The sequence below is a fragment of the Macaca mulatta genome, chromosome 6 (genome assembly GCF_049350105.2).
Source record: "Macaca mulatta isolate MMU2019108-1 chromosome 6, T2T-MMU8v2.0, whole genome shotgun sequence".
Lineage (NCBI taxonomy): Eukaryota > Metazoa > Chordata > Mammalia > Primates > Cercopithecidae > Macaca > Macaca mulatta.
Window position 1 is genome coordinate 136,075,662 of NC_133411.1, and position 13,945 is coordinate 136,089,606.

Sequence of the window (13,945 nt, forward strand, 5' to 3'; positions counted from 1 at the left end):
GGCAGAATTTTCTTTTTCATGGCTGAATATTCTATTCTATTGCACCACATTTTCTTTTTCTTTTTCTTTTTTTTTTTGAGATGCAGTCTTGCTCTGTCACCCAGGCTGGAGGGCAGTGGTGCGATCTTGGCTCACTGCACACTCTGCCTCCTGGGTTCACGCCATTCTCCTGCCTCAGCCTCCCATGTAGTTGGGACTACAGGTGCCTGCCACCATGCTTGGCTAATTTTTTGTATTTTTAGTAGAGACAGGGTTTAATCGTGTTAGCCAGGATGGTCTCGATCTCCTGACCTCGTGATCCACCTGCGTCAGCCTCGTGAAGTGCTGGGATTACAGGCGTGAGCCACTGCACCCGGGCTGCACCACATCTTCTTTATTAACTTGTTGATAGACATTCAGATTGTTTCCATGTCTTGGCTATTGTGAATGATGCTGCAGCGAACATGGAAGTGCACATATCTCTTCAGGATCATGATTTCATTTCTTTTGGATACAATGACCAGAAGTTGGATTGCTGGATCTATATGGTAGTTTTATTTTTAATTTTTGGAGGAAACTCCATAAATTAGAGTTTTGGAGGAGACTCCATGCTGTTTTCCATAATGATGGTACCAATTTATATTGCCACCAACGGTGTACAAGTGTTCCCTTTTATCTACATTCTTGCCAACACTTGTTATTTTCGTCTGTTTGATAATAGCCATTCTAACTGGAGTGAGATTATATCTCATTATGGTTTTGATCTGCATTTCCTGAGTGATTAGTGATGTTGAGGATTTTAAAAAATATACCTGTTGTTCATTTGTATATCTTCTTTTGAAAAGTATCTGTTTAGGTCCTTTGACCATTTTTAAACTGAGTATTTAAGTTTTTTTTGCTATCAAGCTTCATGAATTCCTTAAATATTTTGGATATTAACCCCATATCAGCTGTATGGTTTGCAAGTATTTTCTCCCAACAACAGATTGGTTTTTAATGTGATAAATCCATAGTTTTGCCCAACCTTTGAAATAATTAAAACATGCAGGAATCCAGACTGGCAGCCACTTGGAGAATGTGCCTCCAACTCTTTCTGGGCAGCACCTTAAGAATTGCTGTGATAATTACCTAGTCGTGGTTCTTAATTCTGGTTGCACATTAAAAATCACCTGGGAAGCTTTGAAAGCCTTCTCACTCTAGACCAATTAAATACAAAATTCTAGGGACAGGGCCTAGGCACCAGTGATTTTTTTTTTTTTTTTAAAGATCTTCAGGTGATTCTAACATACAGCCAGGGTTGAGAACCAGTGGCTTACTGTCATGTTGGGTTACTGTTGGAGCCCGAATGCCCTAATAACGAGAAGCAGAGGTGAGCACCCGCTCTGCTCCTCACAGCCCTCTGCTTTTTGTCTGATTGCAGTTATGTAAAGCCCAAGTGGAACTAAGACTAAGCCTGGTAATTGTCATGGCAATGCCCTAGATTTTCCTATCAAATCCAATCTTATTTAGGGTGGGAGACACAGGAGTGACTCTTGTGAAATTAAAGTACTTCTGCCCCTATTTAGAATATTCAGCATTAAATTTGACAGAGTTTTGCCATGAAATTTCGAATACCAAAACTTTTAAAAACAGCAGATCTCACCTGATTCGCAAAAGTTTATCATTAATTGTAAAGTGTGCTTGATCACACAGAATTATCTAGGCAATCAGCATCATGCATAGCCTTTAATGCCTCTGTCTGCTGAGCATGGGTTCTGCATATTGATCACAAATTTGAAAATTTCTCTGCTTATGCCTCATCACTCCTGTCTTTGATTGAGTATAACATAAATGGAATTTGAAAATCGTGGAGCTGTGGGAGACCTGTGGAAATCATTTTGTCTAGTTCTTTGCCCTTACAATTGTATGTCTAATCTACTAACACAGTCAGGCTACCAAGGTCCCTTGTTAAATTCATGAATGCCCTAGCATGGACAACTGCAACATCCTTCTAACTGGTTTCGTCCTCCTATCCCCCCTTTCTCCATGTTACAATCAGTAATCTTTCTAAATACAAATCTAATCAGGTCACTCTCTTCTTTGCTTAATATTCTTTGATGACTCCCCATTTACCTCAGGTCCAAATTTAAACTCCTTAGCCTCACCTACAATCTGTGAACTGATCTAACCTTGTCTGCCTCTGTGGCTTCATCTCCTAGAGCTCTCCTTTCTCACTCTAAATTGCAGTTATAACGGGATTCTAAACGTGCTCAATGTAGTTCTCCAAATGTGTCCTCTATGCCACCATACATTTGCACATGCTGTTCTTTCCCTCTAGGATGTTTTAGAATCTAGAAGATTGGGTGCACGGTACTTATGTCCTGAAAAAGAAGCCTTAGTATTTTGTTTTTTGAATAAGAGTTTCACAGTTACATAACAAGAACAAGGTCAAATGGATTGAGAATAGAACTCTCTGGGTTTGGTGGTGGTAGTGTTGGTATTTCAATGGCCATAATGGAAGAGAGAATGATTTCTTTATCTCTATCTATCAATCAATCATATCTATCTAATCTATCGTCTCTATGTATTATATCTGTCTGTCATGTATATCTAGCTACCAATCAACTAATAGTTGTATCTCACATATAGAGATTTAGATTAGTCACACTCCTCAGTTTATGGTATGTTATTACTGCTAGTCCACACAAAGCTGCTATTTAGTTTTTTTTTTAAACTCTATTAAAACTTCTATGGACATTCCTCACTCCTATTTTTCTCCTCCCACATAAGAAACTATTCCAATGTATTTAATGAGGATCTTTTTATTTGTATGTATTCTTTGGTGTCCATATATTTTAACATTTCTTTTAACAGTACTGTGTTCTATATCTCCTATATATTTCTTTTTTACTGTTTTTAATATCATACATGTTGCTATATGCACATCAGATCTGTGGCTTTTTAACTTCTGCAACAATCATACTTCAGCTATCCACCTTCACTTCCTCTATGCCAGGTAATGAACACTCAGATGGACCCCAACTCTCTGTCCCTACAAGCAACATTGAAATGTATATTTTCTCAGATGTCCCTTTTTAAATGTGAGAGACTATATTTGGGACAGGTACTAAGGAATGGGTCCTAGTTATGTGCACACCCAATCTGACCAAATGGTGCTATAGAGGTACCAAATTGTGATACAGAATGTGGGCCGATTTCCATGCCCTCCAGAAGTGCATGATATCCCCACCTCTCCACCAACACTTGGCATTTCCCTGCTTCCTAATATCTGCACATATTACAGGAGTAAAGTGATGCCTCATTTGTTTTGTTTTTGTTTTTTTAAGTAGACTTAATTTTTAGAGCAGTTTTAGATTCACAGTAAAATGGAGCAGAAGGTACAGAAAGTTCTCATAGCTTTCCCCCATGCTTCACTACTCTCTTCCATAATCAACATCTGGCACCAGAGTAGTACATTTATTACAACTGATGAACCTACATCTACACATCATTATTACCTAAAGACAGCAGTTTTCATTAGGGTTTTCTCTTGGTGTTGCATGTTGCATAAGTTTTGACAAATGTATGATGACCGGTATTCACCATTATAGTATCATACACAATAGTTTCACTGCTTTAAAAATTCTCTGTGGAGACAGGCACAGTGGCTTACACCTGTAATCCCAGCACTTTGGGAGGTTGAGGCTGGTGGGTCACCTGAGGTCAGGAGTTTGAGACCAACCTGACCAACATGGAGAAACCCTGTCTCTACTAAAAACACAAAATTAGCTGGGTGTGATGGCGCATGCCTGTAATCCCAGCTACTCGGGAGGCCGAGGCAGGAGAATCACTTGAACCTGGGAGGTGGAGGTTGCAGTGAACTGATGCAGAGATTATGTCTTTGCACTCTAGCCTGGGCAACAAGAGCAGAACTCCATCTCAGAAAGAAAAAAAAAAATTCTCTGTGGTTGGCCAGTTCACCCCTTTCTTCCTCCTTGTCCTCTAGCAACCACTGATCTTTTTGCTGTTTTCATAGTTTTATTTTTTCCAAAATATTGTATGGTTGGAATCATAGAGTACATAGCCTTTTCACATTGGCTTCTTTCATTCAGTAATATGCGTTTGAGGTTCCTCCATTAACTTTCATGGCTTGATAGCTAATTTCTTTTTAGTGTTGAATTATATTCCTTTATTAGATGTTGTCTTCATCCACTTTGTGTTGGTAAAACAGAATAACTGAGAATCTATAAAGAAAAGAGGTTTATTTAGCTCACAGTTCTTCGGGCTGAGAAGTTCAAGGGCACTAACCTGGCCTCTGGTGAGGACTTCCATGTCACATCATAACATGGTGGAAAAGTTCAAAGAGGAAGGGGGCACATGCAAAGAGAGAGAATCAAGGGGCTTCCTAATTTTATAACAACCCACTCTTGAGGGAACTAATATATTCCTGGAGAAGTAGCCCAGTCTCACCAGAATGAGAACTCACTCCCTACTGTGGGAATGGCACTAAGTCACTGATGAGGAATTTTCCCCATGACCCAAACACCTCCCACTAGGCCCCACCTCCCAAAACCACCACATTGGGGATCAAATTTCAATGTGAATTTTGATGGGAACAAACAAATAATATCCAAACCATAACAGATCTATCACAGTTTATTTATCCATTTACCTACTGAAGGATGTCATGTTTGCTTCTAAGTTTTGGCAATTATGAACAATATTTGGCAATTATGAATAATTATACAGTATAAATATATGTGTATGGGTTTTTTTGTGGATATAAATTTTCAATTCATTTGGATAAATAACAAGGAACATGATTGCTGCATTGTATGATAAGAATATATTTAGTTTCTTAATAAACAGCCAAATTGTCATCCAAAGTGGCTGTACTATTTTGCGTTCTCAGTGGCAGTTCCTGTTCTTCCATCTTCACCAGCATTTGATATTGTCAGTCTTCTGAATTTTGGCCATTTTTATAGGAGCATAGTAGTATCTCAATATTGTTTGAATTTGTGTTTCCTTAATGAAGTATGATGTGAAATATATTTTCCTATGATCATTTGCCATCTGTATATGTTCTTTGGTGAGGTGTCTGTGCAGGTCTTTTGCCCATTTTTATTTTTAATTAATTAATTAATTTATTTTTGAGACAGGGTCTCACTCTGTTGCCTAGGCTGAAGTGCAGTGGTGTAGTTATGGCTCATTGCAACCTCTGTCTTCTGGGTTCAGGTGATTGTCCCAACTCAGCCTCAAGAGTAGCTGGGACTACAGGTGCAATCCACCATGTCCTGCTCATTTTTGTATTTTTAGGGTTTCACCATGTTGGCCAGGCTGGTATCAAACTCCAGACCTCAAGTGATCTGCCCACCTTAGCTTCCCAAAGTGCTGGGATTACAGGCATGAGCCACCACACCCAACCTCATTTTTAAATCGAGTTGGTTATTTTCTTTCTTTCTTTTTTGTGTTTTGAGACAGGAACTTGCTCTGTCATGCAGGCTGGAGTGCAGTGGCATGATCATAGGTCACTGCAGCCTTGACCTTCTGGACTTAAGCGGTCCTCCCACTTTGGCCTTCCAAAGTGGTGGGATTACAGGTGTGAGCCACTGTGCCTGGCTGGTTATTTTCTTATTGTTTAGCTTTCTTATTGCTTCTTATTGCTTATCTTCTTTCTTTTTTTAAAATTTCCAACTTTTATTTTAAGTTCAGGGGTACATGTGTAGCATGTGCAGGTTTGTTACATAGGTAAATGTATGCCATGGTGGTTTGCCGTACAGATCATCCCATCACCCAGGTATTAAGCACAGCATCCATTAGTTATTCTTCCTGATCCTCTCCCTCCTCCCACTGCCCACTGGCTCCAGTGTGTATTGTTCTCTATGTGTTTTCGTGATTCAGTTCCCACTTATAAGTGAGAACACATGGTATTTGTTTTACTGCTCCTGTGTTAGTTTGCTAAGGATAATGGCCTTCAGCTCCATCCATGTCCCTGCAAAGGACATGATCTCATTCCTTTTTATGGCTGCATAGTATTCCATGGTGTATATGTACTACATTTTGTTTATTCAGTCTATCATTGATGGCCTTTTAGGTTGATTCCATGTCTTTGCTATTGCGAATAGTGCTGCAATGAATATACATGTGCACATATCTTTAAAATAAAATGATTTATATTCATTTGGGTATATAACCAGTAATGGGATTGTGTGGTCGAGTGATATTTCTGCCTCTATGTCTTTAAGGAATTGCCACACTGTCTTCCACAATGGTTGAACTAATTTATACTCATACCAACAGTGTAAAGGTGTTCCTTTTTCTCCATAACCTTGCCAGCATCTGTTGTTTTTTGACTTTTTAATAGTAGCCATTCTGACTGGTGTGAGATGGTATCTCATTGTGGTTTCCATTTGCATTTCTCTAATGATCAGTGATAGTGAGCTTTTTTACATATGTTTGTTGGCCACATGTATGTCTTCTTTTGAGAAGTGCCTGTTCATATCCTTTGTTCACTTTTTAATGAAGTCTTGTTTTTTCTTGTAAATTTGTTTAACTTCCCTATAGATGCTGGATATTAGACCTTTGTCAGATGCACAGATTGTAAACATTTTCTCCCATTCTGTAGGTAGTATGTTTAGTCTGTTGGTAGTTTCTTTTGCTGTGCAGAAGCTCTTAAATTTAATTAAATCACATTTGTCAATTTTTGCTTTTGTTGCAATTGCTTTTGGTGTCTTTGTCATGAAATCTTTGCCTGTGCTTATGTCCTAAATGGTATTGCCTAGGTTTTCTTGTAGGGTTTTTATGGTTTTGGGTTTTACATTTAAGTCTTTAATCCATCTTGAGTTTATTTTTGTATGTGGTGTAAGGAAGGGGTCCAGTTTCAATTTTCTGCATATGGCTAGCCAGTTCTCCCAGCATCATTTATTAAAGAGGGAATCCTTTCCCATCACTTTTGTCAGGTTTGTCAAAGATCAGATGGTTGTAGGTATGTGGTCTTATTTCTGGGCTCTCTATTCTGTTCCATTGCTCAATGTGTCTGGTCTTGTACTAGTACCATGCTGTTTTGGTTACTGTAGCTATGTAGCATAGGTTGAATTTGGTGAGCATGATGCCTCCAGATTTGCACTTTTTTAGTTCTTCCTATCCATGAGCATTGAATGTTTTCCCATTTGTTTGTGTCATCCCTGATTTCTTTGAGCAGTGTTTTGTAGTTCTCCTTGAAGAGGTTCTTCATTTCCCTTGTTAGCTGTATTCATATATATTTTATTCTTTTTGTGGCAGTTGTACGTCGGACTTTATTCATGATTTGACTCTCTGCTTGCCCATTGTTGGTGTGTAGGAATGCTAGCGATTTTCGTACATTGATTTTGTATCCTGAGACTTTGCTGAAGTTGCTTATCAGCTTAAGAAGCTTTTGGGCTGAGGCCAGGCATGGTGGCTCATGCCTATAATCCCAGCACTTTGGGAGGCCGAGGTGGGCAGATCATCTGGGGTCCGGAGTTTGAGACCAGTCTGGCTAACATAGTGAAACCCTGTGTCTACTAAAAATACAAACATTAGCCAGGCGTGATGGTGTGTGCCTGTAATCCCAGCTACTTGGGAGGCTGAGGCAGGAGAATCACTTAAACATGGGAGATGGAGGTTGCAGTGAGATAAGATAGTGCCACTGCACTTCAGCCTGGGCGACATAGCAAGAGTCCATCTCAAAAAAAAAAAAAAAAAAAAAAGAATCTTTTGGGTTGAGACAGTGGGGTTTTCTAGATAAAGAATCATGTCATCTTCAAAACCATAGTTTGACTTTCTCTCTTCCTATTTGAATACCCTTTATTTCTTTCTCTTGCCTGATTGCTATGGCCAGAACTTCCAAACTATGTTGAATAGGAGGGGTGAGAGAGGGCAACCTTGTCTTGTGCCAGTTCTCAAGGAGAATGCTTCCAGATTTTGCCCATTCAGTATGATATTGGCTGTGGGTTTGTTACAGATGACCCTTGTTACTTTGAAGTATGTTCCTTCAATACCTAGATTATTGAGAGTTTTTAATTTGAAGCAATGTTGGATTTTATCAAAGGCCTTTTCTGCTTCTATTGAGATAATCATGTGGTTTTTATCTTTAGTTTTGTTTATGTGATGAATCATATTTATTGATTTGCATATGTTGAACCAGCCTTGCATCCCAGGGATGAAGTCTACTTGATCGTGGTAGATAAGCTTTTTGATGTGCTGTTAGCCAATATTTTTTGAGGATTTTTGCATTAATATTCATCAAGGATATTGGCCAGAAGTATTCTTTTTTTGTTGTATCTATACCAGGTTTTGGTATCAGGATGATGCTGGTGTCATGGAATATGTTAGGGAGGAGTCCCTCCTTTTAAATTTTTTAGAATAGTTTCAGTAGGAATGGTACCAGCTCTTCTTTGTACCTTGAGTAGAATTTAGCTGTGAATCCTTCTGGTCTTGGGCTTTGTTTTTGGTTGGCTGGTAGGCTATTTTTTACTGACTCAATTTCAGAACTCATTATTGGTCTATTCAGGGATTCAATTTCTTCCTCTTTCAGTCTTGGGAGAGTGTATGTGTCCAGGAATGTATCCATTTCTTCTGTATTTTCTAGTTTCTGTGCATAGAGGTGCTTATAGTATTGATGGTTGTGTGTATTTCTGTGGGATCAGTGGTGATATCCCCCTTATCATTTCTGAATATATTTATTTGAATCTTCTCTGTTTTTTTCTTTATTAGTCTAGCTACTGGTCTTTCTATTTTATTAATTTTTTCAAAAAACCAGCTCCTAGATTTGTTGATTTTTTGAAGCGTTTTTCATATCTCTATCTCCTTCAGTTTAGCTCTGATCTTGTCTTCTGCTAGCTTTGGGGTTTATTTGCTCTTGAATCTCTAGTTTTTTTTTTTTTTTTTTTTTGAGATGGAGTTTCACTCTTGTTGCCCAGGGTGGAGTGCAATGGCACAATCTCAGCTCATTGCAACCTCTGCCCCCTGGGTTCAAGTGATTCTCCTTCCTCAGCCTCCCGAGTAGCTGGGATTAGAGGCATGTGCCACCACACCTGCTATTTTTTTTTTTTTTTTGTATTTTTAGTAGAGATGGTGTTTCTCCATGTTAGTCAGGCTGGTCTTGAACTCCTCACCTCAGGTGATTTGCCCACCTTGTCCTCTGAAATGGAGTCTTGCTCTGTTGCCAGGTTGGAGTGCAGTGGCATGATCTCAGTTCACTGCAATCTCTGCTTCCTGGGTTCAAGTCATTCTCCTGCCTCAACCTCCTGAGTAGCTGGGATTACAGGTGTGGAACACCACACCCAGCTAATTTTTGTATTTTTAGTAAAGATGGAGTTTCACCATGTTGACCAGGATGATCTCGATCTCCTGACCTTGTGATCCACCTGCTTTGACCTCCCAAAGTGCTGGGATTACAGGTGTGAGCCACTGCATCCAGCTGATTCTCTAGTTCTTGTAGTTGTGGTGTTAGCTTAAGTTGAGGTCTTTCTAGCTCTTCAATGTGGGCATTTTAGTGCTATAAATTTTCCTCTTAACACTGCTTTAGCTGCATCTGAGATTCTGGTATGTTGTATCTTTGTTCTCATTAGTTTCAAAGAACTTCTTGATTTCTGCCCTAATTTTGTTATTTACCTAAAAGTTATTCAGGAGCAGGTTGTTCAATTTCCATGTACTTGTATGGCTTTTAGTGAATTTCTTAATCTTGAGTTCTAATTTGATTGTGCTGGGATCCAAGAGGCTGTTTGTTATAATTTTAGTTATTTTGCATTTGCTGAGGAGCATTTTACTTCTGATTATGTGATCAATTTTAGAGTAAGTGTTATGTGGCAATAAGAAGAATGTATATTGTGTTGTTTTGGGGTGGAGAGTTGTGTAGATATCTATCAGGTCCACTTGATCCCAAGCTGAGTTCAGACCCTGAATATCTTTGTTAATTTTCTGTCTTGATGATCTGTCTCATATAGTCAGTGGGTGATAAAGCCTCCCACTGTTTTTGCATTGGAGTCTGTCTCTTTGAAGGTCTGTAAGAACTTGCTTTATGAATCTTTGTGCTCCTGTATTGGGTGCGTACATATTTAGCATAGTTAGCTGTTGTTGAATTGAACTGTTCACCACTATGTAATGCCCTTCTTTGTCTTTTTTGATCTTTGTTGGTTTAAAGTCTGTTTTGTCAGAAACTAGGATTGCAACTCCTGCCTTTTTCTGTTTTGCATTTGCTTGGTACACTTTTCTCCACCACTTTATTTTGAACCTATGTGTGTCTTTGCATGTGAAATGGGTCTCTTGAAGACAGCATGCCAATGGGTCTTGGTTCTTTATCCAACTTGCCACTCTGTGTCTTTTAATTGGGGCATTTAGTCCATTTAAGGCTAGTATTGTTATGTGTGGATTTGATGCTGTCATGATGTTAGCTGATTATTTTGCAGATTTGTTTATGTGGTTGCTTCGTAGTGTCACTGGTCTGTGTGCTTCAGTGTGTTTTTGTAGTGGCTGGTAATGGTCTTTCCTTTCTGTATTTAGTGCTTCCTTCCGGAGCTCTTGTAATGCAGGTCAGGTGGTAAAGAATTCCCTGAACATTTCCTTGTTTGAAAAGAATCTTATTGCTCCTTCCTTATGAAACTTAGTTTGGCCAGATACGAAATTCTTGGTTGGAAATTCTTTTCTTTAAGAGTGTTGAATATTAGCCTCCGATCTCTTCTGGCTTGTAGGGTTTCCGTGGAGAGGTCTGCTGTTAGTCTGATGGGCTTCCCTTTGTAGGTGACCTGGCCTCTGACTCTGGCTGCCCTTAATATTTTTTCTTTCATTTTGACATTGAAGAATCTGATAATTAAGTGTCTTGGGGATAGTCTTCTCATGGAGTATCTTACTGGGGTTCTCTGCATTTCCTGAATTTAAATGTTGGCCTGTCTTCTAGGTTGGGGAATTTGTCCTGGATGATATCACGAAGTATGTTTTCCAAACTGGTTCCATTTTCCCTGTCTCTTTCAGGTACCCAAATTAGTCGTAGATTTGGTCTTTTAACATAATCCCATATTTATTGGAGGTTTTGTTCATTCCTTTTCATTCTTTTTTCTCTATCCTTGTCTGCCTGTCTTATTTCAGAAAGATAGTCTTCAAACTCTGAGATTCTTTCTTCTGCTTGGTGTATTCTGCTGTTAATACTTGTGATTGCATTGTGAAGTTCTTGTAGTATGTTTTTCAGCTCTATCAGGTTGGTTGTATTCCTCCCTAAACTGGCTATTTTGACTGTCAGCTCCTGCATTGTTTTACCATGATTCATAGCTTCTTTGCACTGGGTTGCAATGTGTTCCTTTAGCTCAGCAAAGTTTGTTTTTATCCACATTCTGAAGCCTAATGCTGTCATTTTAGTCATCTCAGCCTCAACCCAGTTCTGAGTCCTTGCTGGAGAGGTATTGTGGTCATTTGGGGGAAAAGAAGGGCACTGGTGTTTTGAGTTTTCATTGTTTTTGCACTGATTCTTTCTCATCTTTGTGGGCTTATCTACCTTTGATCTTTGAAGTTGCTGACCTTTAGATGGGGTTTTTGTGTGTGTTCTGTTGTTGTTGTTTTCTGTTTGTTTTTTCTTTTAACAGTCTGGCTACTCTTCCATAGGGCTGCTGCAGTTTGCTGGGGGTCTGCTCCAGACCCTGGTCATCTTAGTTTTTCCCATACCAGGAGGTATCACCAGTGAAGGCTGTGAAACAGTAGAGATGGTGGGTTGCCCTTTTCCCTGGAAGCTCCATCCCAGGGGGATACTGACCTGTTGCCAGCTGGAAGGGCACCTGTAGGAGGTGGCTGGGGACCCCAGTTGGGAGGTCTCACCTTTTCAGGAGGAACAGGATCAAGGACCCACTTAAAGAAGCAGTATGGCTACTTCAGGGTAGAGCAGCTGTGCTGTGTTGGGGATCCCGTCAGTCCTTGATCAGTTTGGGCTCTCCAAGACCCACAGGCTGGACAAGCTGAGATGCCTGAATAGCCAAGGTGGCAACCTGCCCTGTTCCCCTGGGCACTCCAATCCAGGGAGACATTAGAACTGTATAGAACACAGGTGGTGGTGGCTGGAGGCCCTGGCTGGGAGGAGCTGCCCTATGAGGAGGAATAGGTTAGGGTCCTGCTTAAAGAAGTAGTCTGGCCATGCCTGGACAAAATAGCCATGCTGTGCCGGGGAACAGCATCTGCTCCCTTTGGCTTGGACTCTCCAAAGCATGCAGGCTGGAATGGCTGAGTCCTTCAAACAACCAAGGTGGCCGCCCGTCCCCACTCCCCTCCCAAATATGCGCATGCATGCACACACACACACACAGCATCTCAGTTAGAGATCAGAGCTCTGTTCATGGAATACAGGCGGGGTGGCTGGAGTCCCTGGCTAGGAGGTTGGGCCCAGTAAGGAAGAATGGATCAGGGTCCTGCTTCAAGAAGCAGTCTGGCCACATTCTGGTAAAGCAGCTGTACTGTGCTTGTGGGGACCCTTTCTCGTCTGGACTGTTTGGATTTTCCAAAGACCTTAGTCTGGAACAGCTGAGTTGGCCAAACAGCAGAGATGGCAGCCCACCCCTCCTGCTGGGGGCTCCATCCCTTCTCAGGCAGGCTCCACCATGTTGCTGGTCACTGGCTGTAATTCCAAGCCAGTGAGTCTTTATCTTGTGAGGTGCCATGGAAATGGGGCCTGCAGACTGATGTTGCTTGGCTCCCTGGATTCAGCCCCCTTCCTAAGGGTATGCATGACCTCCCACCTTGTCTGAGCTGCAGATACCCTTGCTAGCGATCCCAGGGCTGGAGTATGTAAAGCTCCTGGGTCTCTCTGTGCATGCTTGAGAAGCTGCTATGCCGAGACTTCATATGGCTCTGTGTGCGGGACTCAAGGCCCTAGTGGGGTGGGCACATGAGGGGTCCTGATCCATGGGTTGCAAAGATCGTGGGAGAAGCATGGTTTCTGGGGGTCACATAATCACTCACCACTTCCCTTGGCTGGGGGTGGGGGTTCCCTTGGTGCCATAGCCCCACCCTGCTTTACTTCATTCTTTGTGGGTTGTTTCCCTGATTAGTCCCAATGTGGGTACCTGGATATTTTGGTTGAAGGGGTTGAAGGTGCCGTATTCACTTGGCCCTTTCGTTCCTCTCCATGAGTGCCATGGACCTCAGCTGCTTCTAATCGGCCATCTTGGCCTTATCTCCCACTTATTTTCTCATTTTTTTATTGTTTAGTTCATTTTAGTTTTAAGAGTTCTTTGTATATTTTGGATAACAGGTCCTTATCAGATATGTCTTGCAAATACTTCCTCCTAGTCTGTGGCTTTTCTTTGTATTCTCTTGACAGTGTCTTTCCCAGAGCAGTTTTTAATTTTAATGAAGTCCAGTTTAGTAATTATTTATTTCATGAATTGTGCCTTTGGTGTTGTATCTCCTGTATTTCAGGAGTTTTTGTAGTGTTGCATTCACATATAGGTTTGTGATCCATTTTGTGTTAACTTTTTTGAAGGGTGTAGAAATCTGTGTCTAGATTCAATTTTTTTTTTTTTTTTTTTTTTTTGCGTGTGATGTCCAGTTGTTCCAGCACCATTTGTGGAAAGATAATATTTCTTCTCCAGTGAATGCCTTGCTCCTTTGTCAAAAATCAGTTGACTATCTATATTCATGCGGTTCTATTTCTGGGCTCTCTATTCTGTTTCATTGATCCGTCTGTTCTTTCTTCAGTACCACAGTGTCTTGATTACTGTTAGATTTAGTCTTAAAGTTGGGTAATGCCAGTCTAGCAACTTTGTTCTCTTCAATATTGTGTTGGCTATTCTAGGTCTTTTGCCTCTCTATATAAACTTTAAAATCAGATTGTCAAACTTGCTGGGATTTTGATTGGTATTGCATTGAATCTATAGATCAAGTTGGGAAGATCTGACTTCATTTTTGTTTAATTTGCATTTCTATGAGTACTCATTAAGTAGAATACCTTTTCATGTGCTTCTTAGTCTTTTGGTTTTCTTTCTTGTAA